Here is a 24,546-nt window from a genome sequence, read left to right as displayed (position 1 = left end):
GCTCTCAAGGGGGAATACATAAAGGGCAGCTGTCACTCACCATAGACAAGTGATCAGAGACAAGCAGCAGGCAGCAAATGGCTAAAGTATGAAAATGCAAACTTTCTAAAAGTGGCATTTTCAGATTGCAATTTAAAATGCGCCTTCACCATAGGATGTGGTTTGAAATTGTGATTCTTGAGACACCAAACTCGAAACATTTATCTCTTTCAGGTTGGGAATTTCACTTATAAGATTTACTACGATAATCCCAATGTTCTCACATGGGAGAGATAGGTCTTTCTGTAGTAAAAAATGAATTTGGAAGTTTTTCACTATCAGGACATGTAAAACTTCAATGTACATGTCTTGCCTTTTTTAATACTTTGTACCCTGTCCTCTGGGTTTGTCTACAGCCTACCTTAGGGGTGCCTTATATGTACAAAAAGGGAAAGTTGGAGCCTGGCAAACTGGTCATTTTGCGAGATCAACATGTGTAGGAAAGTACCATCTTGCCTGGCATGTTACCCCCATATTTCACTGTATATATGCTGTTTTAGTGTATGTGTCACTGGGACCCTGCCAGCCAGGGCCCCAGTGCTCATAAGTGTGCCCTGTATGTGTTCCCTGTGTGATGACTAACTGTCTCACTGAGGCTCTGCTAATCAGAACCTCAGTGGTTATGCTCTCTCTGCTTTCCAAATTGTCACTAACAGGCTTGTGACTAATTTCACCAATTCACATTGGCATACTGGAACACCCATATAATTCCCTAGTATATGGTACTGAGGTACCCAGGGTATTGGGGTTCCAGGAGATCCCTATGGGCTGCAGCATTTCTTTTGCCACCCATAGGGAGCTCGGACAATTCTTACACAGGCCTGCCACTGCAGCCTGAGTGAAATAACGTCCACGTTATTTCACAGCCATTTACCACTGCACTTAAGTAACTTATAAGTCACTTATATGTCTAACCTTCACCTGGTGAAGGTTGGGTGCAAAGTTACTTAGTGTGTGGGCACCCTGGCACTAGCCAAGGTGCCCCCACATTGTTCAGGGCAAATTCCCCGGACTTTATGAGTGCGGAGACACCATTTCACGCGTGCACTATACATAGGTCACTACCTATGTATAGTGTCACAAGGGTAACTCCGAACACGGCCATGTAACATGTCTAAGATCATGGAATTGTCACCCCAATGCCATTCTGGCATTGGGGAGACAATTCCATGATCCCCCGAGTCTCTAGCACAGACCCGGGTACTGCCAAACTACCTTTCCTGGGGTTTCATTGCAGCTGCTGCTGCTGCCAACCCCTCAGACAGGTTTCTGCCCTCCTGAGGTCCAGCCAGGCCTGGCCCAGGAAGGCAGAACAAAGGACTTCCTCAGAGAGAGGGTGTAACATCCTCTCCCTTTGGAAAAAGGTGTCAGGGCTGGGGAGGAGTAGCCTCCCCCAGCCTCTGGAAATGCTTTGATGGGCACAGATGGTGCCCATCTCTGCATAAGCCAGTCTACACCGGTTCAGGGATCCCCCAGCCCTGCTCTGGTGCGAAACTGGACAAAGGAAAGGGGAGTAACCACTCCCCTGACCTGCACCTCCCAGGGGAGGTGCCCAGAGCTCCTCCAGTGTGCTCCAGACCTCTGCCATCTTGAAAACAGAGGTGTTGATGGCACACTGGACTGCTCTGAGTGGCCAGCACCATCAGGTGACGTCAGAGACTCCTTCTGATAGGCTCTTACCTTTCTTACTAGCCTATCCTCCTTCCTGGGTAGCCAAACCTCCTTTTCTGGCTATTTAGGGTCTCTGCTTTGGGGAATTCTTCAGATACCGAATGCAAGAGCTCATCAGAGTTCCTCTGCATCTCCCTCTTCACCTTCTGCCAAAGGAGCGACCACTGACTGCTCAGGACGCCTGCAAAACCGCAACAAAGTAGCAAAGACGACTACTGCAACCTTGTATTGCTTCATCCTGCCGGCTTTCTCGCCTGTTTCCTGGTGGTGCATGCTCTGGGGGTAGCCTACCTCCTTCTTGCAGCAGGAGCTCTGAAGAAATCTCCCGTGGGTCGACGGAATCTTCCCCCTGCAACCGCAGTCAACAAAAGACTGCATCACCGGTCCTCTGGGTCCCCTCTCAGCACAACAAGCGTGGTCCCTGGAACTCCGGAACTCTGTCCAAGTGACTCCCACAGTCCAGTGACTCTTCAGTCCAAGTTTGGTAGAGGTAAGTCCTTGCCTCCCCACGTTAGACTGCATTGCTGAGTACCGCGTGATTTGCAGCTGCTCCGGCTCCTGTGCACTCTTCCAGGATTTCCTTCATGCACAGCCAAGCCTGGGTCCCGACACTCTAACCTGCAGTGCACAACCTTCTGAGTTGTCCTCCGGCGTCGTGGGACTCCCTTTTGTGACTTCGGGTGGACTCCGGTTCACTCCTCTTCTAGGTGCCTGATCTGGTACTTCTGTGGGTGCTGCCTGCTTCTGTGAGGGCTCCCTGACTTGCTGGGCACCCCCTCTGTCTCCTCATCCAAGTGGCGACATCCTGGTCCCTCCTGGGCCACAGCAGCATCCAAAAACCCTAACCGCGACCCTTGCAACTAGCAAGGCTTATTTGCGGTCTTTCTGCGTGGGAACACCTCTGCAAGCTTCTTCACGACGTGGGACATCCATCCTCCAAAGGGGAAGTTCCTAGTCCTCTTCGTTCTTGCAGAACACAAAGCTTCTTCCATCCAGTGGCAGCTTCCTTGCACCCTCAGCCGGCATTTCCTGGGCATCTGCCCACTCTCGACACTGTCGCGACTCTTGGACTTGGTCCCCTTGTCTTACAGGTACTCAGGTCCGGAAATCCACTGTTGTTGCATTGCTGGTGTTGGTTTTCCTTGCAGAATACCCCTATCACGACTTCTGTGCTCTCTGGGGGTTGTAGGTGCACTTTACACCTACCTTACTGGGTCTTGGGGTGGGCTATTTTTCTAACCCTCACAGTTTTCTTACAGCCCCAGCAACCCTCTACAAACTCACATAGGTTTGGGGTCCATTCGTGGTTCGCATTCCACTTTTGGAGTATATGGTTTGTGTTGCCCCTATACCTATGTGCTCCTATTGCAATCTATTGTAACTTTGCACTGCTTGCATTACTTCCTTTTGCTATTACTGCATATTTCTGGTATTGTGTACATATATCTTATGTATATTTGGCATCCTCATACTGAGGGTACTCACTGAGATACTTTTGGCATATTGCATAAAAATAAAGTACCTTTATTTTCAGTATATCTGTGTATTGTGTTTTCTTATGATATTGTGCATATGCCACCAGTGGTATAGTAGGAGCTTTGCATGCCTCCTAGTTCAGCCTAAGCTGCTCTGCTATAGCTACCTTCTATCAGCCTAAGCTGCTAGAAACACCTCTTCTACACTAATAAGGGATAACTGGACCTGGTACAGAGTGTAAGTACCCCTTGGTACCCACTACAAGCCAGGCCAGCCTCCTACATTGGTTGTGCAGCGGTGGGATAAGTACTTGTAACTACTTACCACTTTGTCATTTTGCACTTTTCATAAGAGAATAATATACAAAACAAGTTCAGTGTATGTACACCTAACCAAAAGGTTTTGCTTTTCTTCTCTTACACTATCTGCTAAGTGCTGAAAAGTACTCCTAAACTTTCAAAAAGTTTGAAAAAGTTTTTTTCTGTTCTTTAAAAAGTCCTGAAACGTTTTCTCTCTTCTCACTGTCCCTAAACCTTCTTCTATCATGTCTGATGTAGGAACTTCTCTTAAAATGGTCAATACAACATATGACAATCTTAACTTTAAGAGCCTAAGGAGTCTCTGCATTGATAGAGGTTTAGTGGTAGGAAAGAATCCCTCTAGAGAATTTCTGTCTAACATGCTTATTGAGAATGATAAGGCCCAGGGTGGCACCTCATCTGAAACGTTGATAGATAGCTCACACTCTGACTCAGGGGAGCCCCTTGAGGGAGTGGTACAGGGTTCTCTTCCTAATCTGCCCCTTAGCAGACCACCTAGCATTGCTGGTAGTAATAGAAGCTCCCATCATAGTAGGGATGTTTTTGTTCCTGAAGGCCAGGTTGTTAGAGTGCAAGCTGTTAGAGGCAGGTCTCCCTCTGTTGAATCCAACATTTTTTTGTGTCCAAGCATTCCCAACCCACCCACCCTCAAGACAAATTGTTAGAAAATGAACTCAATAAATTGAGAGTGGAAGAGACCAGGCTGAAGCTTAAACATCAACAGCTGGCTCTAGACAGGGAATCTCTAGATCTGGAGAAGGAGAGACAGAGGTTGGGGTTTGGACCCCATGGTGGCAGCAGCAGCAGTATTCCTGATAGTAATCCTGTGAGAGAGCATGATTCCAGGAATCTGCACAAGATAGTTCCCCCTTACAAGGAGGGGGATGACATTAACAAGTGGTTTGCTGCACTTGAGAGGACCTGTATGGTACAGGGGGTCCCTCAAAGGCTGCTATCCTATGGCTATCTGTCAGTGGAAAGGGTAGGGATAGGCTCCTTACTGTTAGAGAAAGTGATGCCAATAATTTCGCAGTTTTGAAGGATGCACTCTTGGATGGAGTTGGCTTAACCACTGAACAATGCAGGATTAAGTTCAGAGAAACCAGAAAAGAGTCCTCACAAGACTGGGTAGACTTTGTTGACTATTCAGTGAAGGCCTGGGAGGGGTGGTTACATGGCCGTACAGTTTCTGACTATGAAAGCCTGTACAATCTAATCGTGAGAGAGCATATTCTGAATAACTGTGTGTCTGATTTGTTACACCAATATCTAGTGAACTCAGATCTGACCTCTCCCCAAGAATTGGGAAAGAAGCCAGACAAATGGGTCAGAACAAGAGTGAACAGAAAAGTTCATACAGGGGGTGACAAGGATGGCAAGAAGAAGGATGGTAAGTCTTCAGACAAGGGTGGGGACAAATCAAAAAATGAGTCTTCATCAGGCCCACAAAAACACTCTGGTGGGGGTGGTGGGTCCAAATCCTCTTCTAATCAAGTAAAAAAGCCTTGGTGCTATTTATGTAAAGTAAAAGGCCATTGGACAACTGATGCCAGTTGTCCAAAGAAAAGCACCAAACCTCCCACTACCACAACCCCTACTGTGACCTCTAGTGCCCCCAGTAATAGCAGTGGTGGTGGGAGCAAACCTACTAATAGCCAATCAAAGGGAGTAGCTGGGCTCACTTTTGGTAATTTAGTTGGGGTTGGTCTTGTTAGGGAGACCACAGAGGCTGTGCTAGTCTCTGAAGGTGCCATTGATTTGGCCACCTTGGTTGCTTGTCCCCTTAATATGGATAAGTACAAGAAACTTCCCCTAATCAATGGTGTTGAGGATCAGACCTACAGGGACACAAGTGCCAGGGACACTGGTGATAGAGAAACTGGTACACCCTGAACAACACCTACTTGGTCACAAGTACCAAGTGACAGACGCTCATAACAACACTCTTAGCCACCCCATGGCTGTTGTGAATCTCAACTGGGGGAGGGTTACTGGTCCAAAGAAAGTTGTGGTTGCCTCAGATTTACCTGTAGACTGTCTACTAGGGAACGATTTAGAGACATCAGCTTGGGAAGAAGTGGAGTTGGAGGCTCATACAGCAATGCTGGGCATTCCTGGGCATATTTTTGCTTTGACAAGGGCTCAGGCCAAAAAGCAAAAAGGACAGGGTGACTTGGATGCTGGAACAATGGACCAAGTGCTCCCTAAAGCTAGGGTTAGTAAGGGTAAATCCCTACCCACTATCCCTCCCTCTACAGATATTTCAACTTCTGAGAAAGAAGAATTTCCCCCCTTTGCAGAACCTTCACCAGAGGAGCTGGCAGCAGACACTGCTGAGCTTTTGGGTGGAGGGAGGGCCTGCCAGGGAGGAGCTGAGTGTGGCACAGCAATCCTGTCCCACATTAGAGGGTCTCAGACAGCAAGCTGTCAAGCAGCAAAATGGGGATGTCAGTGACTCACATAGAGTTTACTGGGAGGACAACCTCTTGTACACAGAGGCAAGGGACCCAAAACCTGGAGCAGCCAGGAGATTTGGTCATTCCCCTGCAGTACAGAGAGTTCCTCCTAACTCTGGCACACGACATTCCCTTGGCTGGACATTTGGGTCAGATTAAAACATGGGAAAGGCTTGTCCCCCTGTTTCACTGGCCTAGGATGTCAGAGGACACAAAAGATTTTTGTAAGTCTTGCGTGACCTGCCAAGCTAGTGGCAAGACTGGTGGCACTCCAAAGGCTCCCCTTATTCCACTGCCTGTGGTTGGGGTTCCCTTTGAAAGGGTAGGGGTTGACATAGTTGGCCCCCTTGACCCTCCTACTGCTTCAGGCAATAGGTTTATCTTGGTGGTAGTGGACCATGCCACAAGATATCCTGAATGATAATGGGACTCCCTGAAAAACTCAGGAGGTGATGGGATGTCCTGTTACTTTGCATCCTTTTTGCTTACAGGGAGGTACCCCAGAAAGGAGTGGGCTTCAGCCCCTTTGAACTCCTATTTGGGCACCCTGTAAGAGGTCCTCTAACATTTGTGAAGGAGGGTTGGGAACAACCTTTAAAAGCTCCTAAGCAAGATATAGTGGACTCTGTACTTGGCCTAAGATCCAGAATGGCGGAGTACATGAAAAAGGCCAGTAAAAACCTCCAAGCCAGCCAAGAGCTCCAAAAGCAATGGCATGACCAGAAGGCTGTTCTGATTCAGTACCAACCAGGACAGAAGGTGTGGGCATTGGAGCCTGTGGCCCCAAGAGCACTCCAAGACAAATGGAGTGGACCCCGTCTCATTGTTGAAAAGAAGGGCGAGGTCACCTACTTGGTTGACCTGGGCACTGCCAGGAGTCCCCTTAGGGTGCTCCATGTCAATCGCCTAAAACCCTACCCTACTATGACAGGGCTGATCTCACCCTGCCCATGGCAACAGATGAGGGACAGGAAGAAGAGAGTGACCCTCTCCCTGATCTCTTCTCTTCCACGGAACAGGATGCTCTAGTGGAAGGTGTAGTTTTGGCAGACTGTCTTACTGCTGAGCAAAAAGACAACTGCATAAATCTCCTAGGTCAGTTTTCTGAACTCTTTTCAACTGTGCCAGTCACCACATCTTGGTGTGAGCACACAATAGATACTGGAGACAGCATGCCTGTCAAAAGTAAAATCTATAGGCAGCCTGACCATGTCAGGGACTGCATAAAACAAGAAGTTCAGAAAATGCTTGAACTAGGAGTGGTTGAACATTCTGAAAGCCCATGGGCCTCTCCTGTGGTGCTTGTACCAAAGCCTCACTCAAAAGATGGGAAAAGTAGATGAGGTTTTGTGTAGATTACAGAGGTCTCAACCAGGTAACAAAAACTGATGCTCACCCTATACCCAGGGCAGATGAGCTTATAGATACACTGGCATCTGCCAAGTATCTAAGCACCTTTGATTTGACTGCAGGGTATTGGCAGATCAAGTTATCAGAGGATGCTAAAGCAAAAACTGCATCTTCGACTATTGGAAGGCACTACCAATGCCCTTTGGTTTGAAAAATGCGCCTGCCACTTTTCAGAGGTTGGTGAATACAGTCCTGCAAGGGTTGGATGCTTTTAGTGCAGCATATCTGGACGATATAGCTGTCTTTAGCTCCACCTGGGATGATCACCTGGTCCACCTGTGGAAAGTTTTGGAGGCCCTGCAAAAGGCAGGCCTCACTATGAAGGCTTCAAAGTGCCAGATAGGGCAGGGGAAAGTGGTTTATCTGGGACACCTGGTAGGTGGAGAACAGATTGCACCACTTCAGGGGAAAATCCAAACAATCATGGTTTGGGTTCCCCCACAACTCAGACCCAGGTGAGAGCCTTCTTGGGCCTCACTGGGTATTACAGGAGATTCATTAAAAACTATGGCTCCATAGCAGCCCCACTTAATGATCTCACTTCCAAGAAGATGCCTAAAAAGGTATTGTGGGCAGCTGGCTGTCAGAAAGCTTTTGAGGAGCTCAAACAGGCCATGTGCACTGCACCTGTCCTAAAAAGCCCATGTTACTCCAAGAAATTCATTGTTCAAACTGATGCATCTGAATTAGGGGTAGGGTCAGTCTTATCACAACTAACTTCTGAGGGCCAGGATCAACCTGTTGCTTTTATCAGCAGGAGGTTGACCCCTAGAGAAAAGCGTTGGTCTGTCATAGAGAGGGAGGCCTTTGCTGTGGTCTGGGCACTGAAGAAGTTGAGGCCATACCTGTTTGGCACTAACTTCATTGTTCAGACAGACCACAAACCTCTACTTTGGCTAAAACAAATGAAAGGTGAAAACCCTAAATTGTTGAGGTGGTCCATATCTCTACAGGGAATGGACCATACAGTGGAACATAGACCTGGGAGTACCCACTCCAATGCAGATGGACTCTCCAGATATTTCCACATAGACAATGAAGACTTATCAGGTCATGGCTAGTCTTATTGTCCTTCGTTTGGGGTGGGTTGTGTAGGAAAGTACCATCTTGCCTGGCATGTTACCCCCATATTTCACTGTAAATATGTTGTTTTAGTGTATGTGTCACTGGGACCCTTCCAGCCAGGGCCCCAGTGCTCATAAGTGTGCCCTGTATGTGTTTCCTGTGTGATGACTAAGGATGTTATTACAACTTTGGAGGAGGTGTTAATCCGTCCCAAAAGTGACAGTAAAGTGACGGATATACCACCAGCCGTATTACGAGTCCATTATATCCTATGGAACTCGTAATACGGCTGGTGGTATATCCGTCACTTTTGGGACGGATTAACACCTCCTCCAAAGTTGTAATAACCCCCTAACTGTCTCACTGAGGCTCTGCTAATCAGAACCTCAGTGGTTGTGCTCTCTCTGCTTTCCAAATTGTCACTAACAGGCTAGTGACTAATTTCACCAATTCACATTGGCATACTGGAACACCCTTATAATTCCCTAGTATATGGTACTGAGCTACCCAGGGTATTGGCTACATTATGGCACTGTAAAACTACACACACAGGTTCTGCAATGGCAGGCCTGAGACAAGGTTAAGGGCTACTGAAGTGAGTGGATCAATCATGCTACAGGCCTACTAGTAGCCTTTAATTTACAGGCCCTGTGTACACATAGAACCACATTACTAGGGTTGTACACGGAAATAAATATGCCATTTGGGTATAACCCAATATTGCAATGTTTAGGAGAGGGAGCACAGGCACTTTACCACTGGTTAGCAGTGGTAAAGGGCACAGAGTCCTAATACTAACAAAGCTGAGGTCAAGAAAGTGCATGAAGTAGGCAAAAGGTATGGGGGGAAGACCACTCTAGGGCTGTTGAGTCTAACAGAGACACTAACCTAGGGAAACTGACAAACCCACAAACACTAATGCAAAGACAGTGACATAAGGGCACCAGCATTGTGACACTGGCCCAATGATGCTACGACACATGGATGCTAACATGAGCAATAGGAATTGATACAACACAAGGGTACTAGCATGCAGACATCTAAACTAGGTCACTAGCAATAGAACACCCACACTTACACAGGAGAATTAACAGGAGGGATAGAAGTCCTGGGACACCAACACTTGCTTGTGAATACAGTTGGGGGATACTAATGCAGGGGTTCTAACACCAGGACACTGACAAGAGAGTACTGATATGTATACATTGACACTGGTAAAACACAAACTGCAGTGCTAGAACAGACATTGGAAGTGTTGTCACTGCCACTGGGACACAGCCACATACGCAATCAGACACTGACACTGAGGCGGTCATTCTGACTGCGGCGGGCGGTGGTCATTCTGAGCGCGGCGGGTGGCGGGCGGTGGTCGCCGCCCGCCATGCGGTCACCGCCGAATGACCGCCCCGCGGTCAAAAGACCGCGGCGGCCATTCCAACTTTCCCGCTGGGCCGGCGGGCGACCGCCAAAAGGCTGCCTGCCGGCCCAGCGGGAAAGCCCCTGCAACGAGGAAGCCGGCTCCGAATGGAGCCGGCGGAGTTGCAGGGGTGCGACGGGTGCAGTGGCACCCGTCGCGATTTTCACTGTCTGCTAAGCAGACAGTGAAAATCTTTGTGGGGCCCTGTTAGGGGGCCCCTGCACTGCCCATGCCAGTGGCATGGGCAGTGCAGGGGCCCCCAGGGGCCCCACGACACCCGTTCCCGCCATCCTGGTTCTGGCGGTGAAAACCGCCAGAAACAGGGTGGCGGGAAGGGGGTCGGAATCCCCATGGTGGCGCTGCAAGCAGTGCTGCCATGGAGGATTCCCTGGGCCAGGGGAAAACCGGCGGGAAACCGCCGGTTCCCCTTTTCTGACCGCGGCTTTACCGCCACGGTCAGAATAGCCCTGGAAGCACCGCCAGCCTGTTGCCGGTGCTTCCGCGGTCCCCGGCCCTGGCGGTCATGGACCGCCAGGGTCGGAATGACCCCCTGAGTCCCTGAAACTAGCATGTGGAGAAGAATATTGAAACTGGGACATTATTAACATAGCCATTGAGATGGTTACATTTGCACTATGTCACAGGGACAATGAAACTGGAAGAAGGATACAGGTGGACATGACGAAACCAATGCTGATATGTAAATATTGATATCTGGACAATGGAATGGTGAAACTGACAGACGGATATTGTAACAGACACTGACAATGGGAGATTGCCACTGCAACACTGACAATGGGAGACAGGATCACTAACAGAACCCTTGAAACTTACATATGGTCAGTGACTGTGGAACAAGTGGACATAGGGGTACTTAAGTGAGGACACAAAACATATGCCAGGAAAACAGACTGGGCAACCATGGACATAAGAACAAGCAAGTCTATGTTCACAACTAAACAGCATTGCTCTTGAATAGCCCTCAGCACTAAGAGGGTGTTAGACCTGGCAATATTGGTGTGGTTTTCCCCTAAGTTTTTGCTTCCAGACCACCTGTTTTTCCTGACTTCGTTTTTGCACGTCTTTAGATTCTGCACAATTTGCCACTGCTAACCAGTGTTAAAGTGTTTGGCATATTTAATTTACTTGTAAGTCCCTAGTGAAGTGTCAGTACCTATGTCCATGACCTGTAAATTAAATGCTGCTAGTGGGCCTGCTGCACTGATTGTGCCACCCACTTAAGAAGCACTTTGAACATGTCTCAGGCCTGCCATTGCAGCCTGTCTGTGTGTAGTTTTAAAATTGCCAGGCACAAGCCTTCCTTTTTAATGCACATACATCTGCCATAGGGTAGGCCCTGGACAACCCAGGGGACATGCTGCAATGTTTTTCAAAGGTGGGACATATACTTTTAAATCTTATGTGTCCTGGTAGTGAAAAATGCTTAAATTTGTTTTTCATTACTGCAAAGCCTACCTCACCTGCAAGATAACATTTGAGCTCCCTTATTACATTTTATTAGTGTAATTCCTAATGGGAACAGGTAACCAGTTTCTGTTTGGTGCCTCTGGCATTGTAATGAAAAGTCCTAACTTATGGTGAAGTCATATTTTAAAGAAATTTTTTGAAAATGCCACTTTTAAAAAGTTGGCATTTTCCTGCCCTAGCTATTTGGTGGCTGCAGACTGTCTCTGGGTCACATGACTAGGTATATTTGACAAACGGGTTTCGTGTATTACTCCTAGACAGTCACATACAATGGGGAGCTTCGGTGTGACTGGATGGGCCATCACTGACAGGATGGGAGGGAGCAGCTGAACCCATCTCCACTTACACTTGAATAGGATGTGCCCTGCCTCCACACAGAGGGCTGTATACCTCCTGTAGTTAATCTGGAACCAGGTAGGCACTTCAAAGTCATGCGTCTAGAACTGTATTCCCACTACAAAGGCACACTGGCTGTGAATACTGGGCTTCAGACATCAACTCATGAGTACACTTATGGAGCTGTGGATACTCTGCAAATAAGGACTTCTGTGCTGTTGAAAGGGCTGCCATTCTGCTGGACTGTTGGTCTGAAGGAGTGCTGCCCTGCTGAGCTTACCTGCTGCCTTCTTGCATGGGTGAGAAACTCTGGACCTGCATCCCATGAACCTAGAACCCAAAGTGACTCCATGGGCTGGTTGGCTGGCCTCCTGATCTGAAGCCTCAGGGACACAACAGGCTTCCAACAACCTTACACCTGCACCTGGACTCTGTTATCTGTGAGTCTTTCCTGCCAGTTAATTCCACCCTCATCCTGGATCCTTGGAAGTGGGATTAAGTGGTCTGCCAACCTTTGTGGATCCAGCAAAACCACTGTATCTCCTCTGCTGCATAACAAAATCCCAAGCAGAACAGATGCATGGCTTCTGCTGCTGCATAGATTGGACCAATTACAAAAATGTGCATCACCTCTGAAGCCTCTTCAGAACTGCCCATCTGTGACACATCCTCAGCACAGGCCTTCGCATACCTCATCGACGACAGCCTCAACGACAATTCCAGACTCCGCATCGCAGTCTTGCAGCTCCTCGGAACTAACGCATTGCCCCAACTATGCACCACATCCTCGATGCCGGACTTCACGTCGCAAGCCCCATTGACACTGACTCTTAGAACAAACACATTCCTTCAACTGCGTGACACATCTTCGGTGTGTAACCTCACAACACTTGCCAAACCAGGATTTAAAGTACTTTGTTTAGAGGACCTAATTGGGTCCATGTAGCCAGCCCACTCTCCATCACGGTTGGCCCGAACTTTTGACTTTGTCCCAGTCTGGCAATACCAGATCTCAACAATTCATATTTCATGCTTTTTGCCTCTATTTTTATCACTAATATCATTATAATTGCATATCTCAGTTCTACTGATAGGCTTTTTGTTTGATTTGGACTTGTTTTATTTATTAAAGAAAGTTCTATTTTGTAACTTAGTGTGGGATCCTTCTTGTATGGTGTTTTAAGTGTTGCACAGATACTTTACACATGGCTTGTAAGTTAAGCCTGACAGCTCTGTGACAAGCTACCGAGGGGTTGAGCACAGGTTAACTTGGTGTTTGCTTGTGTCTTGCCATGACAAGAATTGTGGTTGCTGCTTCATCAGGGCTCACCCCCCAAGTCAACCAACAACCCAATTTCTCATAGAGGGCATAACATTCACAAATGCTGCTCTTCAGCAAGGCGTTCTAACCTTTACCCTTAGGGCATTGATGCAGCCTATCAGCTTCCCCCACAGAATGACTCCTTAGTACTGCCTAAAACAACCCAAACCTTTTCTCACCCAGTGTAAATTCCTAGAGTACATCTTTTTGGTTTCCAGCACTGGAAGAAGGCTCATTCTCCTGTCACAGTGCATGAAAGTAGGTTTTTGGTCCATCTAAAAAACCTCCATTTGGAAGAGATTTCTTTCTTCCTTGGTTGAACCTTCTGTGTTATTTAAGTTGGTCAGCCTCCCACCTGCTAATTCAGTTTGGAAACACTATGCAGGCAGCCACAGAGAGAGAGCAAAACAATGCAAAGTGAAGTTCTGGATTTAAATTATATCACTATCACTCGATGTCAGTGGCTTGGGGTACAAGCTGTGCTTAATTTCTAAACAAAAGTAAGTGCAGGGGCTTTACATGTTTCCTAGGGACCAACTCCCATTGCTACTGAATGCCAGAGTGGCTCAAAAACAAGGCTGCCACGCCCTTATGTCTCCATCTCAAGCCTCTATAGTTAAACACCAAACTCTTACTAGCTTTTTTTCTTACTCTTGCAGCTTACTTTTCTTCCCTGTGGTCCCTCTGCCACTCTTTTGATGTCCTTCTCTTTGTCCTTCTTTGTCCCTTCTCTTCCATTGTGATTGTTAGTTTGGGACAGTATCCATTGCTCAGAAACGATGGCTGAGTTGGTTTCCAGCTGGTTCTTGCTCTCTTGACTAGTGAAAGGGGCTCATCACCAGACTCACACCCTTGTCATTGCCGTGCTCCCCCACCATGCATACCTGTACTCTCAACTGTTCCATCAAGGATTGTCCTACATGAGCCAGTTGAAGTCTGTGCAGTACGGAGTGACAGTGATTCCACAGAAAATGTAAGTTTACATAAACAGATATAGTGACAATGTGGCAATGTGTTTAGAACTGTCTATTAAAATTATTCCATTATTATCGAAGGTAGTTAGTGAAATTTGCCTAGAAATTCACATTTGCGACACATTTCTTTAAGAATGCCTTGAGGAAAAACACATCTCCACATTTATTATTACATTTGAGTTCTAATTAGTATTCATCAGTCTTATTGGTGAGTGTTGCTTCTGCTTCACACCTACTTCTTGAAAATACACAATGTTTCCAGAACACAGTGCATTTAAAGGCACACTTGCCTACAAATGTTCTCCAGACAGATGGTGTTATTCTCTAAAGGTGTTTGTTAGGAGAACCACAGCCCTGTTCAAGCTGAAGCCCCTTTTATGCTGAAATAGTTTTCATGCCATAAAACATAAAGGGTTCGCTCATGTCCCCCTGCAGTCCCTGGGTTCTAAATAGGAGAAAAATATAGAGCGGAAAGCTGAGGGCAAAGATTGATGAATCCATCAATAACACGATTAGTTATTACTGGGTGTTCATTATTTTAACATTAGAAATAATTCATCTACGTATATTATACAGTGCCTATACTTCTGTAAAGATCACACAACCAAATCCTAGAAAGTTTTGACCAACAAAGAGAATTAAAAACGGAATATAGTTGATTCATTTTTTTAGCGTCTGTCCACCAACGTTAAAAATAATATGTCACCAATGAAATATGTTGGTTCCTTGTTGCTGCCTTATTGTTTTGCAAAGCTAAGGTGATTTTCCAAACTCTTCTGGCACTCAATCCAGCTAAAGATCACCCTTTACAAAAAGAGGATACGGGGCCAATGACCTATAAATCCTTCCATATTATTTGTGTCATTGGTCATTGGTGGATTAAGCATAACATATCAATCTATCCCTATAGCCTTTGGCTCCATTTTGTTCTTGAAATTCTTCTCATGGGCCACACTTCTGAAAAATATCTACCTTGGCTATGAGCCTGATGTTGTTCCTTTTAGAAAGGTTTCTTAATGTAGGACTATTGCAAAGGTCTCTTGTATCCATGAAATCCGCATTTTTTTCAGCAATTTATGCTTTCTGTTTCTCCACAGTACCACTAATGAAAGATTTGTGTTCAGTTTTGCAAGTAGACAATCTTGTTCAAAAACCACTACATATGTAACTCATAAAGAAGGAGAATTTAGGCTTGTACGTCAAGTCTGGATATTTGAATTAGCAGCAGAGTCGGAGAGGGAAACTAAACAAGGTCTGGAAAAACTGCTCAAATTTGATATGTATTTCACTGTATAAGTGACTATGGCAAGAGGCATTTACCTGCACCACTGGATTATGGTTTGGGTGGAGGTAAGTGGGAGAGATTCCATCAACCTAAGAAAAGGTTGATGCAAACTGTGAAAATTACAGAACAATCTATGAAATATATTGATCAAGTGCTTTAAGGGCTATGTTTGATCCACATATCCACTGATCTTCAAAATAAGACATGTAAATGTTTGCTATTTCTGGTGTGAATGCACATCCCATCCCTACACCTTTTATCTGTAAAAACAGCTCCTGCTTCAACAAAAATAAATTATTTTTCAGACCAAGCATTGCAAGTTCTATGAGAACGTTTCTTGGTACTTGATGATGAGTGATTCTTATGTTCAGGATGTTCTTCGTCACAGCTTGAGCCTCATTCTGAGGTATATTGGTGTTTAGTGACTCATTGTCTAACGATAACAATATTTCTTCAAAGGGTTCACATGATAAAGTTTCATACTCCTCTATGAAGTCCACCGAGTCATGGATGAAGGCCTTGGTTTCAACTAGGAAGGGCTTAAGAAAAAAATCAACGTATTTGGGTAGTGGCTCCAAAATTGATCCACACCCTATAGAATCTGGACTGCCTTGCAGATGTACCAAACAAGTGGGACTGTATAGATATAAGGAATTGTGTGAAAAGTATATTAATTTTAACATGTTTGCTATCAACTAAGTGGTGTTTTGTTGTTTACAGTATATCCTTATCATAGCAATGCTTTTCCTTTTTTTTTCTCCATACAGTGTCTGTGAGTATTTTTGTAAATATTATATAAAGAAAAACAGAGTATAATAAAAATAGATTTGATCCAATAATAATTCATACATTATTGTTGACAAAATAATTTATGTATTTATCCCTATGTAGTCTGCATTTTAGTTTTTACATAGTGAAAAGAAACTTAGGCAACAGAACTCTTGTTTAGCAAAGCATAATCATGTCATACCTCAAAGGAGCATAACAAATTATAACAATGCACAACGGTGATTTATCTTCCAAAGGAATAATTCCGCCTCGCCAGTGTACAGTCTTTTGTAAATAGAAAGACATTCCTATTGTAAAGATATAGCCAGTTTTCTACAGAAGACGCAATGTGGAATGAAGTGTGTTACAAAACAAATGCAGAAGAATAAGGTATAAATCAGTATGGCCAACATAGAATTAAGAGAATAATGCAAGCATTTCTCCAGCACAAAAGGGACCATGGAGTCCACAAGAACAGTGCCTGATTGTCTTTTGTTATCCATTTTACAGACGTACGACGGCACAATTGCCAATCCACAAAGCTGTTTAAAAATGTGCGTTTACTTATACATACAACTAGCCGTTTATAGAAGTGCTATCCGCTTTAGGAATTCACAAAAGCTGGTTTTACACATGTAAGCAATTTTACAAACACAAAAACTTGAGGTGAGTAAATCTATTCTGAGAGGTGGGGAGAGCGTGGGCACAGGGTGTTCCAGGGCAGGAATGTCATGAAGGGTTATACACAGACACATGCATGCATATCTAAAAATGTTCCTACAACACTTAGCCACTCAGAAAAGTGTCTACAACATACCTGTTAGGAAAGAGTAATACTCTTTAACAAAATGGCTTTCCAAAAAACTTGTGGCCTTTTCCTAATATCATTTATGTGTAAAATTGCACATGCTTACATTTATCTGCACAGTCACAGTTGCATATTCACATTAGTTTCCATGTAATCTGCCTGGAAACCTGCGAATTTTTACAAGTGCAAACTCTGAAATCTATCTGAGCTTCTCATATAATTACATATATGCCCATGCGAGTTTGCAGACCTCCTTGTGTAGGTTTACTCATTTTTTAATAATTAAGGGGCAGATTTAAGAGCCCCTTGCACAATAATATTGCCACATTAGGGTAATTTTTGTTACGCTAATGTGGCGATATTATGACAAAAATGCTGCACCAGATTTACAAAGTGGCGCAATGCAGGCGTTAAAAGGGGGCCCCTATGTACTGTTCAGGGTTAGCGCCAAAGGTTTGGTGCTAAACCTGAACAGTACATCAATTCTGCCACTATTGCCTCCCACCCTGCGCCACAGTGCGCCATATTTTAAATACGGCACACACATGATGGTGGTAGGGGGGCGCTAAGGGGCACAAGGAAAGTGGTGCTGCACTGGGTGTTTTTTTGCAGTGTTTTAGAACACTGGGACCTTAGACATAAATAGCTGGTACAGCCCTTCTGTTTTAACATTTCAGTAGTTGTCTTTCAGTTTCTAATTTTTAATTTAGAACATTCATTGGCCAGAGGATGTAATATTCGTAAAGCATTACACACCTTCTGCCTCAGGTTATACAAGTCATTAAAGGGACTTCCCCTCGTTCTGGGCCCTTGTCTGTGGCTCAAACTCATAACTCAGGAGATGTCCTTTAACCTCCGGCTTAGCCCTTGGCAACAGTCCTTAAGGCTTTAGATAGTGAAAAAATATGTCCTTCTTTACGTGTAAAACAGTTTAATATTAATGGGATTTAGAAGCATCCTTTCAACATAAATGCAATCTTGTGCATATTATCAATGATGTAGGATAGATATCGGTCCTATAATTGGTGCAAATACGCCCATTGCTATTCGTAATAGTATGTACTAAATACATTGCATAATTACAGCTATACTGAATTCAAGCATACTTTCTAGAGAAATAGAGGAGATTTATCAATATGAAAGGATATCACACAGGCGAAATAGGGTCCTGAGGTTCCGGTAGCAACAATTCCTGATGCTAACACATAAAAGTTCACTTTTTATGAACACGGGAGAATTTCCTGTCGACCACAGTTATAGTAATTTATAGCACGCTGAATGTGTTTTCTTGCATTTCCCAGTGAAAAACAGCAGTATAGTATTTCGAATCGAATGCTAAAAATAGTCAAGTTAGATAATCAGGCAAATAGTTTCTATTTTAACGTTTGAACATCAAGAGATGTTTTGCTCCTCAGAAGACTGTTCCGGGCAATTTTCCAGTCCATATATGCACTTTCACAAACCTTTGCTGGCATTATGCGTCCCACCCAAAGAAATGCATTACCCAAAATGGAAAGAATTCATTTCAACCTGACTTGACTTGACATTTAGTCAATGAATGGCTCCACGCGCTTCTCAGTTTCTTGTTTGATCTCTGCAAAAAAATGAAAAGGAAATGTGCACACATTAAACATACATGTTTTAAAACTATGATATTCCTGTACGTTTGTATACTATGCCGCCTATGTACTGTTAGTTAGTCCAGTCTAGTACATCACATTCCAAATGCACACATTTTGTGTTAGTTTAGCCTAGAACATAGTATACCATCTGTGTGCTTCTTGGGTTAGTCTAGACTAGTACATAGTATACCATCTGTCCACTTCTCGTATTAGTGTAGACTGTACATAGTATACCATCTTGGAGCTTTTTGTGTTGGTCTAGACTAGTACATAACATACCATGTGTGCGCTTCTTTTGTCAATCTAGGCTAGTACATAGAATACCATCATAGCACTTTTTGTTTTAGACTAGATTAGTACATAGTATACCATCCATGCGCTTCTTGTTTTAGTCTAGCCTAGAACATAGTATACAATCAGTGCACTTTTTGTGTTTGTCTCGACTAGTGCATAGTATACCATCTATGCACCCTTGTGTTAGTCTAGACTAGTACATAGTATACCATCTGTGCAATTCTTGTGTTAGTCTAGACTAGTACAAAGTATACCATCCATGCGCTTCTTGCGTTAGTCCAGACTAATACATAGTATACCGCCTGTGCACCTATCAGGTTAGTTCAGTATTGTTCATAATATGCCATCTGTGTACTTCTAGAACAGCAAATTTCTGTAGTCCTGCTTTGTCCAATACAGAAAGTAACATACCAGCTGTGCACACCTTGTGTCAGTCCTGAGACATTAAAAGGCATGGGCAAAGTGGGCAATAGCCCAGGCCCCCAAATTCCAAGGGGTCCCCTGGTAAAGTGAGTGGGAAGGTCAAGAGTCCTTACACATACAGTGAGCTCCTGCATTCTGTGTAAGCTCAAAAGCTTTACTTATTTGTAAATTTATACCATAAAAGTACCTTTTTGTCGGTAAAAAACTAAATCTAAAAGTGTTCCTTTTTTAGAAAATGTCAACAGTTCATTTTAAGATGGTCATATTCCACTCAGCTGATTGATATAATTTGTGTGCCTTATGTTGGCTTATAGAGCATTTTCTATATGCTCTTAACATAAGGTTTACAGTTCTTTGTGCCCCTCGGAACAATAAACCAGGAAATTGCTTGACCAATCAAACAACATAATTTACAGTGTGATCAATTTGGGCACACAGTGAAAACCCAAGTCAGAAATAAAGTTTAAGGGTTTTATTACAAAATAATACTCAGGTTAATGTAAACAAGCCTCAAAAATATACTGTCAAGATACAGGATTACCATAGGGTAGCCAAGTCTTCTAAAATAAAATTCGAACGAGTTGACATAAGGCAAACCAATAATTCAGTTACTGGAATGCAAAATATCAGAAGTAATATCTGATGTTCAGAAAACAATGGTTAATCCTCTCACACGTTAGTTCAAGTGAAAATCACCTAGCAAAATTAATCTAAAGGCATAGTGAATTCTCTAATCAAAACAAAAAGATAAAAGAAAAATTCTAAAAAGGCATAGGAACAAAAGTCAGATATTGAACGTGAAGGGGAATTTGAAGGTGAAGGTGTCTGCATTTCAGAAGCTCGTTCAAGAGTCTTCTTTAAAGAGAATTAAGTGTAAACCAAAGCCACACTCAATGAAAGATGGGGACAAAAAGGGAAAATGAGGGGTCTGTACCTTTCAAAGTCCAAAGGAAAACTGCTCTACTATCAATCAGTTTAAGTCCTAGTTAATACTGCAAAAAGTCCACCATGTAACAACCTATGAACACCCTATCACTTGCTTCATTAGTCTCCTGTCTCACGGTGAAACTTGCAACATCAGGCTTTGATCCCACAATAGTCCTGGGAACGTTTCAGTCCTTGGCCTCCTGAACATCATTAGTAGCACATATGAATAAGGGACAATCATGCTTTCTCCCGATGCCTCTATGTTCCATTTAAGGTTGTTTTCCCAGACTCTCTATGATTAAAACAATAGCACATCTATTTCCAAACTAACATTTCATGTGAAAACACCTGCATTTAAAAGACACTTTAGCATTAATGAAAAACAATTTCTTATGTTCAAGAAATTTAGGCCTAGTTATTTCAAGTTTAGACATTATTCACTAATATACATTGAATTTCACATTATACTGTGCACATATTATTTTCTACATTTATATGAATGTCAATTACATCAATTCATTTGTAAAAGTTTTTACAAGTAACACAAACGAAATACAATCATTATTACATTTACTTCAGTATGGTGGAAAACTACATTTCTCAATGTTAACTGTAAACATTAGTGCACACATTACATAAATTGCTAACTTTTCTAATACAAATACATTCAAATAATATGAGGATGGTCCTAAAGATACATTCAATAATTGTTTTTTTCTTACTAAGGTTAAAGGCATTCAAGATACATTTTCTTCTAACACTACAGTGAATTCACTTCAGCATTGAATTCGAGTGCACCACTTTACATTAGTATAATCTTAAATCACCTGTTACAGAATATCTTGGTCACATATAGATCAAGATTGTGACGTCAGGGGTTAAAGTCACTTAGCTGATTAGTATAGTTTGCATGCATTATGTTGGCTTACCCGTTGTCTTCACAGATGTATGTGTATGATCATGGCAACTAATTGAGAAAGCCTCCTGAAGAAGTTACCTTCCTCAAAATTCATTGAGGCAAATGAATTGTGCCAATAACTAAGTAGAAAATCAAACTGTAGTCATTGTATCTTTTGCAAAAGTAACTCCATCAAATTTTGTTTTTCACACAGAAAGATGTTACTTTTCCTATAAATTTGCAAATAAAAAATCATGATAAAATCCACATTAAGGACCACATTTATGAATGGTTTGTGTCGCCCTGAGCCACGCATTGGGATACAATTGTGACACAAAACCTAAAATGAAATTTACCAAGTCACACAAGGCTACCTTCCATAGCCCTGCATGGCTTGTTAAATCAAGAGTAGTGAACAGCAGCACAAATCGCTGCCTTGTGTTACTCTGCAGCAGGGAGGCATTACATGGGTGGAGTGCAGGTGTTCCCACATAACCACCCATGCATTTTGATACAATCCCAAGTTTAGCAATGCTGGTAGACCTGGGAATGTGTCAGAATTATACACCTCCCCACTAAAGGTGCAACGAGGAGAAATATTTGTATTTCTCTTTGTTGTTTCCTCTTTCTAGGCATGCTGCATTGTGCAGCACACGTATAAAGATGAAAATGCCTCTGGGGATTGTGTTTGTACAGGTTGATGCCCCTTTCTGCCCAAAAACAATCCTGTCTACAACACAGGCAGGCTTGCACCATGGGGCGAGCTAGGCAGCAGTTTGTGCGCCGGCGCAAGCAGAGAGCAGGAATGTGCCATAGAATGTTAAATAGGGTGCATTCCTGCCCTTTCCCTTTAACGCAGAGGAGCATAATAAGGTGACTTGCTGTTTTGCATGTGTGAATATTTATTAAATATTTCATTAACTCTTTGAACACATAGATAGCTCAGGGTAACAAGCACAGAGTTGAGTGCTTTAAGTGTTTCAGTTGTTTACACACACACAAACCTTCCCTGGTGAATTTATCTCTGTAGCGTTCAGAAGGCATTGCACAACTTAACCAAGAGCAGCATCATTACAAAAATCACAGGTACCAAGACAAATTAACAATGTGTGCTTAAAAGAGGGAAGGTTGCATACGTTCTTGAAGTAAAACATCTGCTCATAATAACGGCCTGCATAAAACCAGATTCTTTCTTAATTTGACAACAGGGCCTAGTCAAGAGACACTAAGGAGCATATTTACTATTCATGCATGCAAAGCAGGGCAGTATGTAAAGCTGCGGTGCAGTAATGCACGAAAGGAAGAGAGCATGAATGCTCCATATTTACGAAGAAATGGAGCATTTCTGCTCTCTCTTCGTACTGGCATGCTGTGTGCTGCTTAGCACCAACACAGGCACCCTTACACCATAGAGGAAGAGCCCCTCTATTGTGGGTAGGATTGCTATTGTGCAGGAAAGGACACCTTCTTCCACAAAACAATTCTTCGATACATTTCCTCTTTCTATGTGTGCAGCACAATGCTGCACCCACATAAAGAGGAAATACAGAGGTGAAACAAAGATATTTCTCCTCATTATGCCTAACGGGGGAAGGTATAGCAGTTTGAAGCATTTCCAGGTTTATTAGCTATAGTAAATCTGGGAATGTGCCAACATACATTGAAGGATGCATGGGAACGACCATGCACCAGCCATGAAATATCTCCCAGCTTGAAATGTAATGTAATGAAGCACAAGCCACTGCACTACGTTACATTTCTTTACAAATCCACAAAGTCACACAAGGAGGTGTAAATAGCCCCTCAAGTGGCTGTGTAAAAATTACTGAAGCCATTGAGTTGCCCTTGCGTTGCCTTGATTGACGCAAGGACGATGCAAAGGCTTGATAAATATAGATCCAAGTGTGCAGGATGGCCTGCCTAACCCTCACACTCTCAGGAAATTAAAGTTATGGAATTTAAAAAGTAAAAAATAATCATTCCTTGTCATTCCTCTCTCCTACTTTCTCTTCACTTTTTGTACGTCACCTCTCTCTCGTTACCCCTCTCTCTCTGTCTTTTCCTGCCTCTGTATCTCCCACTCTCTACTCCCTGTGTGTTTCTCAGCTTTCTCTCCCCAACTGATCCCTCACCCTCTGCCTCATTAATATGTTTTTCATCTCACCTTCCAAAATCTCTCTTACATCTTTTTAAACTAAACTCTCTCAGCCTCATCTGTCTCTTTACTGCTCTGTCTCTCCATCTCTCTCTCTCTCTATACCTCACCTCTGCCTCTCTCAGCCAGCTCTGAAATTCATTACTTTTTCCCTCAGCTCTCTATCTCACATCTCCCTCTACCTAACATCTGTCTCACTATCTGATCTCTCCGTACCTCACCACACTCTGTCCCTCACAATCCCTGAATTTACCTTACCTTGCTCCTTGATTTCTATTTCTGTGTTGCTTCCTCTTTTTCTCTGTCATTTCTCTCTCACACATCCCCCTCTGCCACTCCTTAATTTGAGCTCATCCTTTCTAGTACACCCATCTCTCTTTGCCTCTGTTTTCTGTGTGTATTCATCTCTGTACCCCACTGTGTCTCTACCCCTATTTCTACCACACAAGTCTCTCTACATCAACGTCTCACGCTCCACCTGTCCGTCAGCTCACCTCTCTTTCTCTGGTTCACCTATGTCTTTCTAATTCCTTTTTGGCTTGAATTTGCTTTCTAACCTTTATATCGCTCAGCCTTTCTCTCTGACTCACTACTCTCTTAATCTGATATGTCATTCTATAACTCTTCACAATGTGGCTCTCTCCCTATTGCACACCTCTTCTCTCTCTACAGTTCCTCTCTCTATATATCTCTCAGCATGTTAATTCTTTCTACTTGTCTAACTCTCTCTGCATTTACATCTCTCTAACTCTGCTCTCTTTCTGTATTACCTCTCTCTCTACTTCATACCTTAGTGAAACTGGGTGCTTTCACTTGCTACGCTTTGTTTCTCCCTATACAGAGCACCAGTGCTTAATTTGCAAGCAAAAGTGTGTACGTGCCCAAAGCTCTCCTTTGAAACTCCCACCTGCTGCAATTAAATGTGCGAGCACAAAATACTGAGGCAGCGTAATCCTAACTCCATCTCAAGCCTCTTTTAATCCTTTTACAGCCACTCCCTGCCCCTTCAGCTCCCTTTTGCAGCTTTCTGCTTTCTCCCTTTGTGACACTTTCTTATTGTCCTCTTTTTCTGTCTTTTCCATATGTGTCTTTTGCTCACAGTAAATGGCTGATGCAGAAAAATATGTGACAGCCCTGAAAAATAAGTGCCAGTGCCCGCCCACTGCAAATCACCGGCTAAAATTAAGCACTGCCAAGCACACTGTACTTCTCTGCCACACTCTAAAACTTTATTTATCACTGTTTCTCTCTTCTTCTATCTACTGCTTCCATTTTCTACCTATCTGTATGCCATCTTTCTCTCTTTACATTATTTCTCTCTGCAAGTCAAAACAAGCAATACCACAGCCAATATACTGCAAGCCTTTTAGCTTTGTTAATGATTTTTTGTTAT

The 24,546-nt window shown here is 43.6% G+C and overlaps 1 long non-coding RNA gene across 1 annotated transcript in view; it reads right to left on the bottom strand.

Annotated features, from left to right (window-relative positions):
* The window catches only part of LOC138283260 (uncharacterized), a 176,927-nt gene that overhangs the window by 89,953 nt on the left and 62,428 nt on the right, over positions 1 to 24,546 (bottom strand). The window contains exon 2 of the long non-coding RNA XR_011201157.1: positions 18,365 to 18,428. This is a non-coding gene — a long non-coding RNA (uncharacterized lncRNA). The remainder of the gene's footprint in view (positions 1 to 18,364; positions 18,429 to 24,546) is intronic.

This window comes from Pleurodeles waltl, chromosome 3_1 (assembly GCF_031143425.1).
Source record: "Pleurodeles waltl isolate 20211129_DDA chromosome 3_1, aPleWal1.hap1.20221129, whole genome shotgun sequence".
Taxonomy (NCBI): Eukaryota; Metazoa; Chordata; class Amphibia; order Caudata; family Salamandridae; genus Pleurodeles; species Pleurodeles waltl.
The sequence above is the reverse complement of the archived record's forward strand: the minus strand, read 5'-3'. Positions and strand labels throughout refer to the sequence as shown.